Raw genomic sequence first — 14,174 nt, 5'->3', positions numbered from 1 at the left:
AGTATTTCCCCGGACTTTTCTCACCAGGAAGCCCTCACCATCTAATCCCTAGATTACCAGACAGATAATCACTGGGGCAGCCTTATGGACAATGGCTGCCTCTCACCTTGTGTAGACTCTAGAAGCAGCAAATGAACAATGTTTATTGCACAGGGAATTGGATTAAAAAGAACAAGGCTCTACCAGAGCAAGGCAGCTCTTCGCCAGTGGTCATAAACTGAGAGCTGCTTTTGTTGATGAGGTGTTCTTCACTGTAAGCAGAGGTTCTTTCATTAATTCCATAGGCTGTGATATTCTCAGTGCCTGGGTGGTACCTGGGAGAGGTAGACAAGGTCAGAGGCAGCTTAGGCCTAGGGAAGAATTTCGAGTGGGTGGGTACCATGCCCAAATCTCCCCTCAGGTTCCCAAGCGATGGCCATCTGAAAGTGGAATGGATAGGGGATGATGGAGAGATGATGACAAACTTGGGGGCTGTAGGTCCCCAGTAGGGGTGCACATGAGGCAACCACACATTGATGTTTCTCTCCCTATTCCTCCCTTCTCCTCTTTCTAAAAATAAATAAAATCTTAAAGAGAAAATTATTAGGCCAATACCCCTGATGGATATAAGTTCAAAAATCTTCAACAAAATATTAGCAAACTGCATTCAGTGATACATTAAAAGGATCATATACTATGATCAAGTGGATTTATTCCTGGATACAAGGCTGTTTCAATATTTGCAAATCAATTAATGTGATACCCAGCATAAACAAAATGAAAAATAAAACACATGATCATATAAATAGATGCAGAATCAGCATCTGACAACATCCAGCATCCACTTAATGATAAAAACTGTCAGCAAAGTGGGAATGGAGTAAACATGCCTCAACATAAAGGCCAAAAATGACAAACCCACAGCTAACAATGTACTCAATGGGGAAAAGCCAAAAGCATTTCCCTTAAGATCAGGAACAAGACAGGGATGTCCATTTCACCACTGTTATTAAACATAGTATTGGAAGACTTAGCCACAGCAATCAGACAAGTAAAAGGAATAGAAGGTAAATGAAGATTTATAAATTCTTCATTTGTAAAGAATGAAGTAAATTCCAAATTGTAAATGAAGAAGTAAAACTTTCATTATTTGCAGATAACATGGAACTATATAGAGAGAACCCTAAAGATTCCACCAAAACTGTAACTGATAAATTCAGTAAAGTAGCACGATACAAAATAAATATTCAGAAATTGGTTGTGTTTTAATATACCAATAATAACTATTAGAAAGAGAATTAAGAAAACAATTTTATTTACAATTACATCAAAAAATCCCTAGGAATACATTTAACCAAGGATGCAAAAGACCTGTACTTGGAAAATTGTAAGACACTGAAGAAAGAAATTGAAGAAGATACAAACAAATGGAAGCATATACCATGTTCAAGGATAGAAAGAATTGACAATGTTAAAATTTCTGTACTACCCAAAGCAAAATGTAGATTCAATTCAATCCCTATCAAAATTCCAATAGCATTATTTCAAATAACTAGAATAATTCAAATTTTTATATGAAACCAGAAAAGACCCTGAATAGCCAAAGCAATCTTGAGAAAAAAGAACAAAGTAAAGGTTTCACACTACCTGATATCAAACTATACTACAAGGCTATAGTAATCAAAACAGTGTGGTACTGGCATAAAAATACATAGATCAATGGTACTGAATAGAGAGCTCAGGAATAAACCCATGTCTCTATGGTCAATCAATCTATGACAGAGTAAGCAAGAACATACAATGGGATAAAGACACTTTGTTCACTAAATTATGTTAGGAAAAGTGGACAGATTCATGCCAATAAGTGAAACTAAAGCACCTTCTTATACCATTTACAAGAATAAACTCAGAAAGGATTAAAAACTTAAATGTAAGACTTGACAACAGTATTGTGATTGGGGGGTGGTATAAGGGGACTAAATGGTAATGGGAAAAATACAATCAAGATAAAAAATGGGAGTGACACCAAGATGGCGGCGTAGGTAGACACACTGCGCCTCCTCGCACAACCAGAACTGACAGAAAATCCAACGGCAAGGAAGTCCGACACCAAGGAAATAAAAAATAAACATTCATCCAGACCGGTAGGAGGGGCGGAGACGGGCAGCCGGGGTGGAGAGGACTCGGGTTGCCGTGGCGGGACCGAGACAGGCAGAGTGTGGGACCAACAGGGCAGGCAGTCTGACCACTAGCAGACCCTGCGGCCCCACATTCGTGCAGATAAACCGAGAGGGCCAGACTCAGAGTGGCGGAGAACGGGGCAGTCAGAGCGGAGGGTAGCACCCCGCGGCCCCACATTCGCGCACAGATAAACCGAACAAAAGGTGGGGAGCGAAGCAGACCGCGCAGCCCAGGGCTCCTGCGCCAGGAGATAAAGCCTCAAACCTCTGATTGAAAACGCCCGTGGAGGTTGGGGGGCAGCAGGAGAGACTCCCAGCCTCACAGGAGAGGTTGCTGGAGAGACCCACAGGGGCCTAAGGCATGCACAAGCCCACCCACTCGGGAACCAGCACCAGAGGGGCCCAGTTTGATTGTGGGTAGCGGAGTGAAGAATTGAGGTCCAGTGGAGAGTGGAGCAGGCACCATTGCTCCCTCTCGGCCCCTCCCCGACATACAGCGTCAGAGCTCAGCGACCAGTGTGACCCCACCCCCAGGGAACACCTAAGGCTCCGCCCCTTTAAGTAACAGACACGCCAAGACAAAAAAAAAAAGGCCCAAAAGACAGAACACTTCAAAGCTCCAAAAGAAAATACAACTAAGCGAGGGAGAGATAGCCAACCTATCGGATGCACAGTTCAAAACACTGGTTATCAAGATGCTCACAGACTTGGTTGAATCTGTTCGAAAACCAGATGAAAAAATGAAGCCTATGCTAAGAGAAACAAAGGAAAATGTACAGGGAACCAAGAGTGATGGGACGGGAACTGGGACTCAAATCAATGGTGTGGACGAGAAGGAAGAAAGAAACATCCAACCAGAAAAGAATGAAGAAACAAGAATTCGGAAAAATGAGGAGAGGCTTAGGAACCTCCAGGACTTCTTGAAACGTTCCAACATCCGAATTATAGGGGTGCCAGAAGGAGAAGAGGAAGAACAAAAAATTGAAAACTTATTTGAACAAATAATGAAGGAGAACTTCCCTAATCTGGCAAAGGAAATAGACTTCCAGGAAGTCCAGGAAGCTCAGAGAGTCCCAAAGAAGCTGGACCCAAGGAGGAACACACCAAGGCACATCATAATTACATTACCCAAGATTAAGCAGAAGGAGAGAATCTTAGAAGCAGCAAGAGAAAAGGACACAGTTACCTACAAAGGAGTTCCCATAAGACTGTCAGCTGATTTCTCAAAAGAGACCTTACAGGCAATAAGGGGCTGGCAAGAAGTATTCCAAGTCATGAAAGGCAAGGACCTACATCCAAGATTACTGTATCCAGCAAAACTATCATTTAGAATGGAAGGGAAGATAAAGTGCTTCTCAGATAAGGTCAAGTTAAAGAAGTTCATCATCACGTCAATGTGGAGCTGTTGGGAAGATGGCGGCAAGATAGGTGGGAGCGGAATCCACTTCCCCTCAGCGCCAGGGAAATACCTAGCTGATCTGAGGAGCAGAGCGAACAGCCAACAGTACTCCAGCATATACGAAGATTAGAGACCAAAGATAGAGGACATTGACATTGAAAGATCTGACGGTAAGAAGAGTGCTCAAGGACAATAAGGTCCCCGGGAACCGGGACCGCGCGGTACAAGGGCTGCAGAGGCGCCAGCCCTGGCGCAGGGGCTGCTGCAGGAGTCCTGGGAGAGGGCCAGGCTGCGCTGTGAGCAGCCAGGTGCTTGATTGGACCAGGGGGGCTTGAAAAGGAGGAATTTCTCAAAAAGAAAAAGAAAATAGAGACACTCAGGGGCTAGTTAGAGAACTCTCGGTGGTGGCCGAGGCCCCTGGCGCCCCTCCCCCCTCCGCCCCGGGACTGCGAACGCAGAACGCGGGATAAGCAGCACCGGCGCTCACCTGAGGTCCGGTTGCGCGCGGTCGCGCGCGCGCAGATTAGCGAACGGGGCCCATACATGAAACCCCGGAGGGGCGCCCACACCTGAAACCTCCGAGATCTTTTGGAGCAGAGACTAGCTGCTCCACCCACAGACCCAAAACCTCGGAGCCGAGTACCGCGTGATTCGGTCCTAGGGCGGCCCCGCCCACCCGAGAGTCTCAAGCCCCGGGCGGCTGGATCGGGCCCCCAAGCGTAGAGCCTCTGGCTCGGCAGCGGCGGGCTGCCCGCTCACCAAGCGTAGGGCCGGCTGGATGCGCACTTCCCAAGCACAAAGGGGCTGGCGAGAGTCGTAACTCCCAGGCGGCTGAACTAGCAGCTTGCAGCGCGCCAGCCTCCCTAGCCTGGGCGGCTCGATTGGTCGGCCGGCTGCGCGCTCAGAGCCCAAATAACGTCACAAACCCGAAGCGGCTGGATTCCCCTGCTGCGCGCGCACGCGTCCGGAGCCAAAGCGGCTGGAGCGGCCACTCGAGAGTCCCAAGAACAAAGCTGCTGGATTGGCTGATCAACGGCCTGATTGCCTGCCAGGGACCACACCTACAAAACAGTGAAGAGTGTGACCCAGGAAGGAAGAAAAGTGAAACCAATCCTTCCAACCACCCCCTCCCGTTGCACAGACAGGACAACAGCAGAAATAACCTGAACGGTTTAAAGCCAACAGAAGATTTTTTTTTCCCTTTTTTTTTTTTTTTTTCCCTTTTCCTTTCCCCCTGAACTCCTTCTTCCTCTCTCTCTCTTTTTTTTCTTTCATTCCTTCTTCCTCCCATCCTTTACCATTTTTATGTCTTCTTCCTGCCTTCTTTTATCTATTTCTATGTTTTAATTTTTGTTAAAATTCCTTCTTATCTTGCCTCCGATCTTTCTTTAATCCTTCTTCCCTCCTTCCTTCCTTTCCTCCTTTCCTATTTCCTTTTTCCCTCCTTCCCATCTTTGGGGTTTTTTTTTGTTTGTTTGTTTGTTTGTTTTTTCCTTTTCTTTCTCCCCCCCTTTCTATTTTTCCCACAGGTGCGACAACAAAACCTGGAGTGCTGAAAAGACTAGAGTTAGACCGTGTTAAACACATAAACGTCAGCTCAAGACCAGTGAGCACAGGAGAGTAAGGAGACAGCACCACCGAATCCCATTGGCATTCTACCATAGAAGTTCATATCATAAACCCAGGGATTCAGAACAAAGCAATTTAAGAAGCAGAGGCCAACAAGAAGAGCCTCACAAACAATGGGAAGACAAAGAAACAATTCCCAAATGAAAGGAAAGGAGGAAGTCTCAGAAAGAATACTAACCGAAAAAGAGGCAGGTCAACTATCAGATACTGAGTTCAAAGCAATGGTCATCAGGAAGCTCACTGAGCTCTCTGAGCTCAAAGAGAACTACCAGAAACTACAAGGAAACTACAATGAACTCACTGCAAACTATATCAACATGAAAAAGGAAATAGAAAATATCAACAAGAGCCAAGAGGAAATGAAGAATACAATTTCTGAATTGAAGAACACAGTAGAAGGAATTAAAAGCAGACTTGATGAAGCAGAGGATCGGATCAGCGAGCTGGAGGATAAAGTAGAAAAAAACACCCAGAAGGAGCAAGAAAAGGAAAAGAGGCTCAGAAAGAATGAAGAGGCAATAAGGGAAATGCAGGACAACATGAAACGTAACAATATCCGTATAATAGGAATACCAGAAGGAGAAGAAGAAGAGCAAGGGATAGAAAACCTGTTTGAAAAAGTAATGAGGGAAAATTTCCCTAATCTGAGGAGAGAAAAAGTCACCCAAATCCAGGAATCACAGAGAGTCCCAAACAAGAGGAACCCAAAGAGACCCACTGCAAGACACATCATAATTAAAATGGCAAATTTCCAAGACAAAGAGAGGATCTTAAAGGCAGCAAGGGAGAAAAAGGAAGTAACATACAAGGGAGCCCCAATAAGGTTAGCAACTGACTTCTCAATGGAAACGCTCCAAGCCAGAAGAGAATGGCAAAAAATATTCCAAGTAATGAGAACCAGAGGCCTGCAACCAAGACTACTTTACCCAGCAAGGCTCTCAATCAAGATAGAAGACCAAATAAAGAGCTTCTCAGACAAAAGAAGTCTAAAAGAATACAGCTCCACCAAACCAGCTCTGCAAGAGATGCTAAAGGGACTGCTTTAAGGAAAGGAAGGAAAAGAGAAAGACAGAGGAACACAGGTAGGAAATAATGGCAATGAATAACTACCTATCGATAATAACCTTAAATGTAAATGGATTAAATGCTCCAATCAAAAGACATAGAACAGCTGAATGGATAAGAAAACATGACCCACACATATGCTGCCTACAAGAAACCCATCTCAGGACAAAAGACTTACACAGACTGAAAGTGAAGGGCTGGAAACAAATTTTCCAAGCAAACGGACAGGAAAAAAAAGCAGGGGTAGCAATACTCATATCAGACAAAATAGACTTCCAAAGAAGGGCCATAAAGAGAGACCCAGAAGGTCACTTCATAATACTCAAAGGAAGAATCCACCAAGAAGACATAAACATTATAAATATATATGCACCCAACATAGGAGCACCCAAATACATAAAGAAAATCTTGGAGGATTTCAAGAAAGATATTGACAGCAACACAATTATAGTAGGGGATTTTAACACCCCACTATCAAAAATGGACAGGTCTTCCAAACAAAAGATTAACAAAGATATTGTGTCACTTAACAATACCCTAGAGGAAATGGACTTAACTGATATATACAGAGCTTTTCATCCCAAAGAAGCAAAATACACATTCTTTTCAAGTGTCCATGGAACTTTTTCAAAGATAGACCACATGATAGGACACAAAGCAACCCTCAACAAATTCAAGAAAATTGAAATCATATCAAGCATCTTCTCTGACCACAAGGGTCTGAAACTAGAAACCAACCCCAAGGGTAAAAACCCAAAACACTCAAAATCATGGAGACTGAATAGCATGCTATTAAACAATGAATGGGTCAAGAACGAGATTAGGGAAGAAATCAAAAACTTCCTGGAAACAAATGAAAACGAACTCACAACAGCCCAAAACCTATGGGACACAGCAAAGGCAGTCCTGAGAGGGAAGTTCATAGCAATACAGGCCTACCTTAAGAAGTTAGAAACAGTTCACACAAACAACCTAACCCTACGCCTACAAGAACTGGAGGAACAACAACAAAGACAGCCCAGAGCAAGCAGAAGGAAGGAAATAACCAAGATCAGAGCAGAACTAAATGACATAGAGACTAAAAGCACAATTGTAAGGATCAATGAATCCAGAAGCTGGTTCTTTGAAAAGATAAACAAAATCGACAAGCCTTTAAGTAGGCTTATCAAGAAGAAAAGAGAGAGGATCCAAATAAACAAAATTAGAAATGAAAGAGGAGAGATTACAACTGATACCACAGAAATACAAAGGATCGTAAGAAATTACTATGAAGACCTATATGCTAAGAAATTTGAAAACCTAGATGAAATGGACACATTTCTAGAAAAATATAATCTTCCAAAACTGACTGAAGAAGAAGCAGAAAACCTGAACAGACCAATATCAGCAAAGGAAATTGAAGCAGTCATCAAGAAACTCCCATCACACAAAAGCCCTGGACCAGATGGTTTCACAGGAGATTTCTACAAAGCATTTAAGGAAGAACTAACCCCTATCCTTCACAGACTATTCGAAAAAATCCAAACTGATGGAAGACTCCCAAACTCTTTTTATGAAGCCAACATCATCCTAATCCCAAAACCAGATAAAGACACAACGAAGAAAGAAAACTTCAGGCCAATATCGCTGATGAACATAGACGCTAAAATTCTCAACAAAATATTAGCAAACCGCATCCAGCAATATATTAAAAAGATCATCCACCATGACCAAGTGGGATTCATCCCAGGGATGCAAGGATGGTACAATATTCGCAAATCAATAAACATAATACATCACATCAACAACAGCAAAGACAAAAATCACATGATCATATCAATAGATGCGGAAAAAGCATTCGATAAGATACAGCACCCATTTCTGATAAAAACACTCAGCAAAGTGGGAATAAAGGGAGCAGTCCTCAACATAATTAAGGCCATATATGAGAGACCTACAGCCAACATCACATTCAATGGACAAAAACTTAGAGCTTTCCCACTAAGATCAGGAACAAGACAAGGATGCCCTCTCTCACCACTCCTATTCAACATAGTATTGGAAGTCCTAGCCACAGCAATCAGACAAGAAAAAGCAATAAAAGGCATCCAAATTGGAAAGGAGGAAATGAAACTGTCACTGTTTGCAGACGACATGATAGTGTACATGGAAAACCCTATAGACTCCACTCAAAAACTACTCGACCTAATAAATGAATTTGGCAAAATAGCTGGATACAGAGTCAATACCCAGAAATCAAAGGCATTCCTGTACACCAACAACGAAACTGCAGAAACACAAATCAGGAAAAAAATCCCATTCGATATAGCAACAAGAAAAATAAAGTACCTAGGAATAAACCTAACCAAGGAGGTAAAAGACCTGTACTCAGAAAAGTACACAACACTGAAGAAAGAAATTAAGGAAGACACAAACAAATGGAAGCATGTACCATGCTCATGGATTGGAAGAATTAACATCATCAAAATGGCCATACTACCCAAAGCAATTTATAGATTCAATGCAATCCCTATTAGAGTACCCATGACATATTTCACAGATATAGAACAAACATTGCAGAAATTCATATGGAACCATAAACGACCTCGAATAGCAGCAGCAATTTTGAGAAAGAAGGACAAAGCAGGAGGTATCACAATACCTGATATCAAACTGTATTACAAGGCCACGGTAATCAAAACAGCCTGGTACTGGCATAAAAACAGGCTCATAGACCAATGGAACAGAATAGAGAGCCCAGAAATAAACTCAAATCTATACGATCAATTAATATTTGACAAAGGAGGCAGGAGCATAAAATGGAGCAAAAACAGTCTCTTCAACAGATGGTGTTGGGAGATCTGGACAGCTACGTGCAAAAAAATGAAACTCGATCACCAACTTACGCCATACACGAAAATAAACTCAAGATGGATAAAAGACTTAAATATAAGCCGTAACACCATAAAAGTCCTTGAGGAAAACATTGGCAGGAAAATCTCAGACATTCCACGCAGCAACATCCTCACAGACACATCCCCTAAAGCAAGGGACATAAAGGAAAGAATAAACAAATGGGACCTCATCAAAATAAAAAGCTTCTGCATGGCTAAAGAAAACAGCACCAAATTACAAAGAGAACCAACAATATGGGAAAGCATATTTGCCAATGATACCTCAGACAAGGGCCTGATCTCCAAAATATATAAAGAACTCACACGACTCCACTCCAGGAAGACAAACAACCCAATTAAAAAATGGGCAAAGGACTTGAACAGACACTTCTCCAAGGAAGACATACAGAAGGCCCAGAGACATATGAAAAGATGCTCAGCATCACTAGCCATCAGAGAGATGCAAATTAAAACCACAATGAGGTATCATCTCACACCAGTCAGAATGGCCAACATAAACAAATCCACAAACAAATGTTGGAGAGGATGCGGAGAAAAGGGAACCCTCGTGCACTGTTGGTGGGAATGCAGACTGGTGAGGCCACTGTGGAAAACAATATGGAATTTCCTCAGAAAACTAAAAATGGAACTGCCCTTTGACCCAGTAATTCCGCTGCTGGGATTATACCCTAAGAACACTGAAACACCAATCCAAAAGAATCTGTGCACCCCAATGTTCATAGCAGCACAATTTACAATAGCCAAATACTGGAAGCAACCGAAGTGCCCATCAGCAAACGAGTGGATCCAAAAACTATGGTATATTTACACAATGGAATTCTACGCAGCAGAGAGAAAGAAGGAGCTTATACCCTTTGCAACAGCATGGATGAAACTGGAGAGCATTATGCTAAGTGAAATAAGCCAGGAAGTGAGGGACAAATACCATATGATCTCACCTTTAACTGGAACATAAGCAATAGAAGGAAAAAACAAACAAAATATAACCAGAGACATTGAAGTTAAGAACAATGTAACAATAGCAAGGGCGGGGGTGGGGGGTGGGGGCGGGGACAGTAGGTAGAGGGGATTACAGGAACTACTATAAAGGACACATGAACAAATCCAAGGGGGAGGGTGGAGAGGGGGGAGGGAAGTGGGTTCACCTGGGGTGGGGTGAAGGGATGGGGGAAAAGGCATACAACTGTAATTAAATAACAATAAATAAATTAAAAAAAAAAAAAAAAAGAAGTTCATCATCACCAAGCTCTTATTATATGAAATGTTAAAGGGACTTAACTAAGAAAAAGAAGATAAAAAATAGGAACAGTAAGAATGACAGCAAACTCACAGTTATTAATGACCACGCCTAAAACAAAAACAAGAGCAGACTAGGCAAACAACTAGAACAGGAACAGAACCATAGAGATGGAGATCACATGCAGGGTTGTCAATAGGGGAGTGGGAGGGGAGAGGGGGGAAAAGGTACAGAGAATAAGTAGCATAGATGATAGGTGGAAAATAGACAGGGAGAGGGCAAGAATAGTGTAGGAAATGTAGAAGCCAAAGAACTTATAAGTATGACCCATGGACATGAACTATAGGGGGGGGGGAATGTGGGAGGGAGGGGGTGGGCAGGATGGAGTGGAGTGAGGGCGGGGGAAATGGGACAACTGTAATAGCATAATCAGTAAATATATTTTAAAAAGATAAAAAATGTAAAAATGATGGAACTTAGGACCCTTACTAAGTCAGTGATCCTATCTGAATTACATAATATGAAAATTATGCGTTTGGAAATTTGTAGATATTACTGTCAGACACTGTAAGTTACCTTTGAGTGTTAATTTTGTGGTAGTATGAGCTTCTAATGTTCATGTTAAACTCTTAAGTCATATTAAGCAGACCTGGTCTTGGCAGTGTAGCCATAACTTTCTGATGATAGTAAGAATAATATTGGTGACATGAAATTAAATCATGCCAAAGTTTTGATAAAAAACTTAAATGAAAGACTCGAAACCACAGAAATCCTAGAAGAAAACATAGGCTGTAAAAGCTCTGGAGTTTCTCTTAGTAATATTGTTTTCTGACATATCTTCTTGGCAAGGGAAACAAAAGAAAAAAGGAAATAGGACTACATCAAACTAAGAAATTTTTTGCATAGCAAAGGAAACCAACAAAACAAAAAGGCATTCTACTGATTGGGAGAAGCTATTCATCAGCGATACATTTTATAAGGGGTTAATAACCAAAATTTATATAGAATTCATACAACTCAATACCCAAAACAAACAAACAAAAAAAACAAACAAAAAAAATCAGAGGACCTGAATAGACACTTCCTCAAAGCGAACATTCAGATGGCCAGTAGGCATATGAAAAGATGCTCATCATTACTAATCATCGGAGAAATGCAAATGAAAACCACAGTGAGCTATCACCTACACAGCTGTTATCAATAAATCCACCAACAGCCCTGGCTGGTGTGGCTTAGTGGATTGAGTGGCAGCCTTCAAGCCAAAGAGTTGCCAGTTTGATTGCTAGTCTAGGGTACATGCCTGGGTTGCGGGCCGGGTCCCCAGTGGGGGAGGGGTGCGTGAGAGGCAACCACACATTGATGTTTCTCTCCCTCTCTTTCTCCCTCCCTTCCCTTATCTGAAATAAATTAATAAAATCCTTTCAAAAATCCACAAACAAGAAGTGTCGGCGAAGATGTGGAGAGAAGAGAACCCTTGTGCACTCTTAGTGGAAATGCAAATTGGTGTGACCACTATGGAAAATAACATGGAGGATACTCAAAAAATTAAAAATAGAGCTACCTTATATATCCAGCAATTCAATATCTGGGTATATATCTAAAACCCAAAACACTAATTCAAAAAGATATATGCACTTTTATCTTCATTGCAGCATTATTTACAATAGACAAGATATGGAAGCAATACAACTGCCCGTCAGTAAATGAGTGGATAAAGAAGTGGTGGTAATTTATAAAAATAAAATATTAGTCATCCATAAACAGAATGATATCTTACCATTAGTGACAACATGGATGGAACCAGAGGGCATTACAGTAAGTGAAATAAGTCAGACAGAAAGACAAATACTATATGGTTTCATTTATATGTGGAATGTAAAAAACAAAATAAATGAACAAACAAAACAGAAAGAGGCTCATAGACACAGAGAACAGACTTATGGGAGCCAGAGGGAAGGGTATTTGGGGGACTGGGTGAAAAAGGTGAAGCAATTAAGAAGTACAAATTGGTAGTTACAAAGTAGTCACAGAGATATAAAGTACTGCATAAGGAATATAGTCAATAATATTTTGGTAACCATGTATGGTGCCAGGTGGGTACTTGAATTATTAGTGGGATCACTTTGTAAATTATATAATTGTCCAACCACAATTGTGTATACCTGAAACTAATGTAAAATAATATAGAATGTCAACTGTAATTGAAAAATAAAATAAAATAATATAAAAATGCCTTGGTCCATCCCTACCTCCCATGCTTGATCCTCTCCCCCTTTCGCTTTGTCCATGTGTCCTTTGTACATATTCCTTGATGACCTGTTCCAAATGGAGACAACTGTACTTGAACAACAATAAAAAAGAAAATGAAAAAAATAAAACAAATACCTATTTGCTAAAAAAATGTGTTTTTTCTCCCTGGGGAAAAAAATGCCCTGGTCCAACATAATGCTACTTATCCATGTATAATCATCATCCACCCTTTCTTCAAAAGATCACCGTCGAATTTCATCACCTACTGTCTCCAGGTCCAATTTCAGAAATTTGGGGGTAATATCCTTTCTTCTTCCAATTACCTTGCCATCCCTTCTAAATATGCTACAAATTATGAATTAAGTTATACATCGAACCACTATTCACATATTATATTCTCTAATGGGGTGAATATGAAGTGAATGGAAATAAATTGAGAGAGAGACAGAGAGAATGTGAGAACAAGGAAGCCCATAGTCATTAGATCATTCTTGCCTTTTCCACCGTGAAATGTCTTCCTGACCAGAAAAAATATTGTATGAGGTATTTCAACAATTTATAAAGTGTATTTTGGTGGATGTTTCTTTTTTATACATAAAAGAATATTTTAATTCTTGCCATTAGAATCTGTAGAGACTATACATGATTTAGAAATGAGACCGTACGAAACACTGGCCAAAGAAGAATGGTCCACTCTATGCTTCTCTTTTGTGTGGTAACTCAGGTACATAATGTCATTAACTATGACCATTATGGCTTGTCTCCTCACATTATTTTTATGCATGTATTCACCATAGTCTACTTTCCCTTCCACATAAATTCGAAACCCCTTTTTCACATGCGGATATGCCACATCTCTGAGGCCTGGTTGGAATACTCAAATTCTGTGCCATGTTGCCTTTTGACTGGCGTCACCCATTTGGTACGCTTCAGTTCCTCCTGATTTCCACATCTCACTTGTTGCTAGAGAAAATATTGTGACTGGGTTTTCCCTTCCACCTGTCTCATGACAGGGTCTTGACCCACTTGGCCAAATAACTGCATATGATTCAGAGATCTTTCGAGAACCAAGCTGCTAGCTATTTCAGACTCATGTCTTACCAGCTGATGAAGCACCTGCTATACAGGTCTTCGAAACATTGCTTCTATTTTTTTCCTTTCAATGTAATCTTTAGTCTTCCCCTGATGCTCCCACTGTATTGCGTGGGATAATTAAATGGCGTATAAAGGGTATAAAGAAACTAGAAAATCCGAGGATGATGGTAAGAAGCACTGCAGGCAGGGAAGGCAAATCCATTCAAGAATATGTGATTATTTCAGAAAGGATAGATTGATGCCCACTCCATGATGGAAAGGGTCCAGTGTAATTTTTCTGTCACCTGAGAACTTGCTGGTCTTCCCAGGAATGGTGACACATAGGGTTTCTGCTGTGGGGAAACTGAGCACTCAACAGTGTTGGTAGACTAGTCAACCTAAGTGAAGGTAAGTCTGTGTTGAACCCCTCTGCAACACCCACCTCTTCTACTATGGCAATTTTGTTC

General features: G+C 41.4%; 1 pseudogene; it reads right to left on the bottom strand.

Moving 5' to 3' along the window:
• Nucleotides 1-13,240: 13,240 nt before the first annotated feature.
• On the bottom strand, nucleotides 13,241-13,773 carry LOC112322389 (single-stranded DNA-binding protein, mitochondrial pseudogene; annotated as a pseudogene).
• Between the last annotated feature and the right edge of the window lie 401 nt (nucleotides 13,774-14,174).

Source organism: Desmodus rotundus, chromosome X (assembly GCF_022682495.2).
Source record: "Desmodus rotundus isolate HL8 chromosome X, HLdesRot8A.1, whole genome shotgun sequence".
Taxonomy (NCBI): domain Eukaryota; kingdom Metazoa; phylum Chordata; class Mammalia; order Chiroptera; family Phyllostomidae; genus Desmodus; species Desmodus rotundus.
This window is presented reverse-complemented; position numbering and strand designations above follow the sequence as displayed.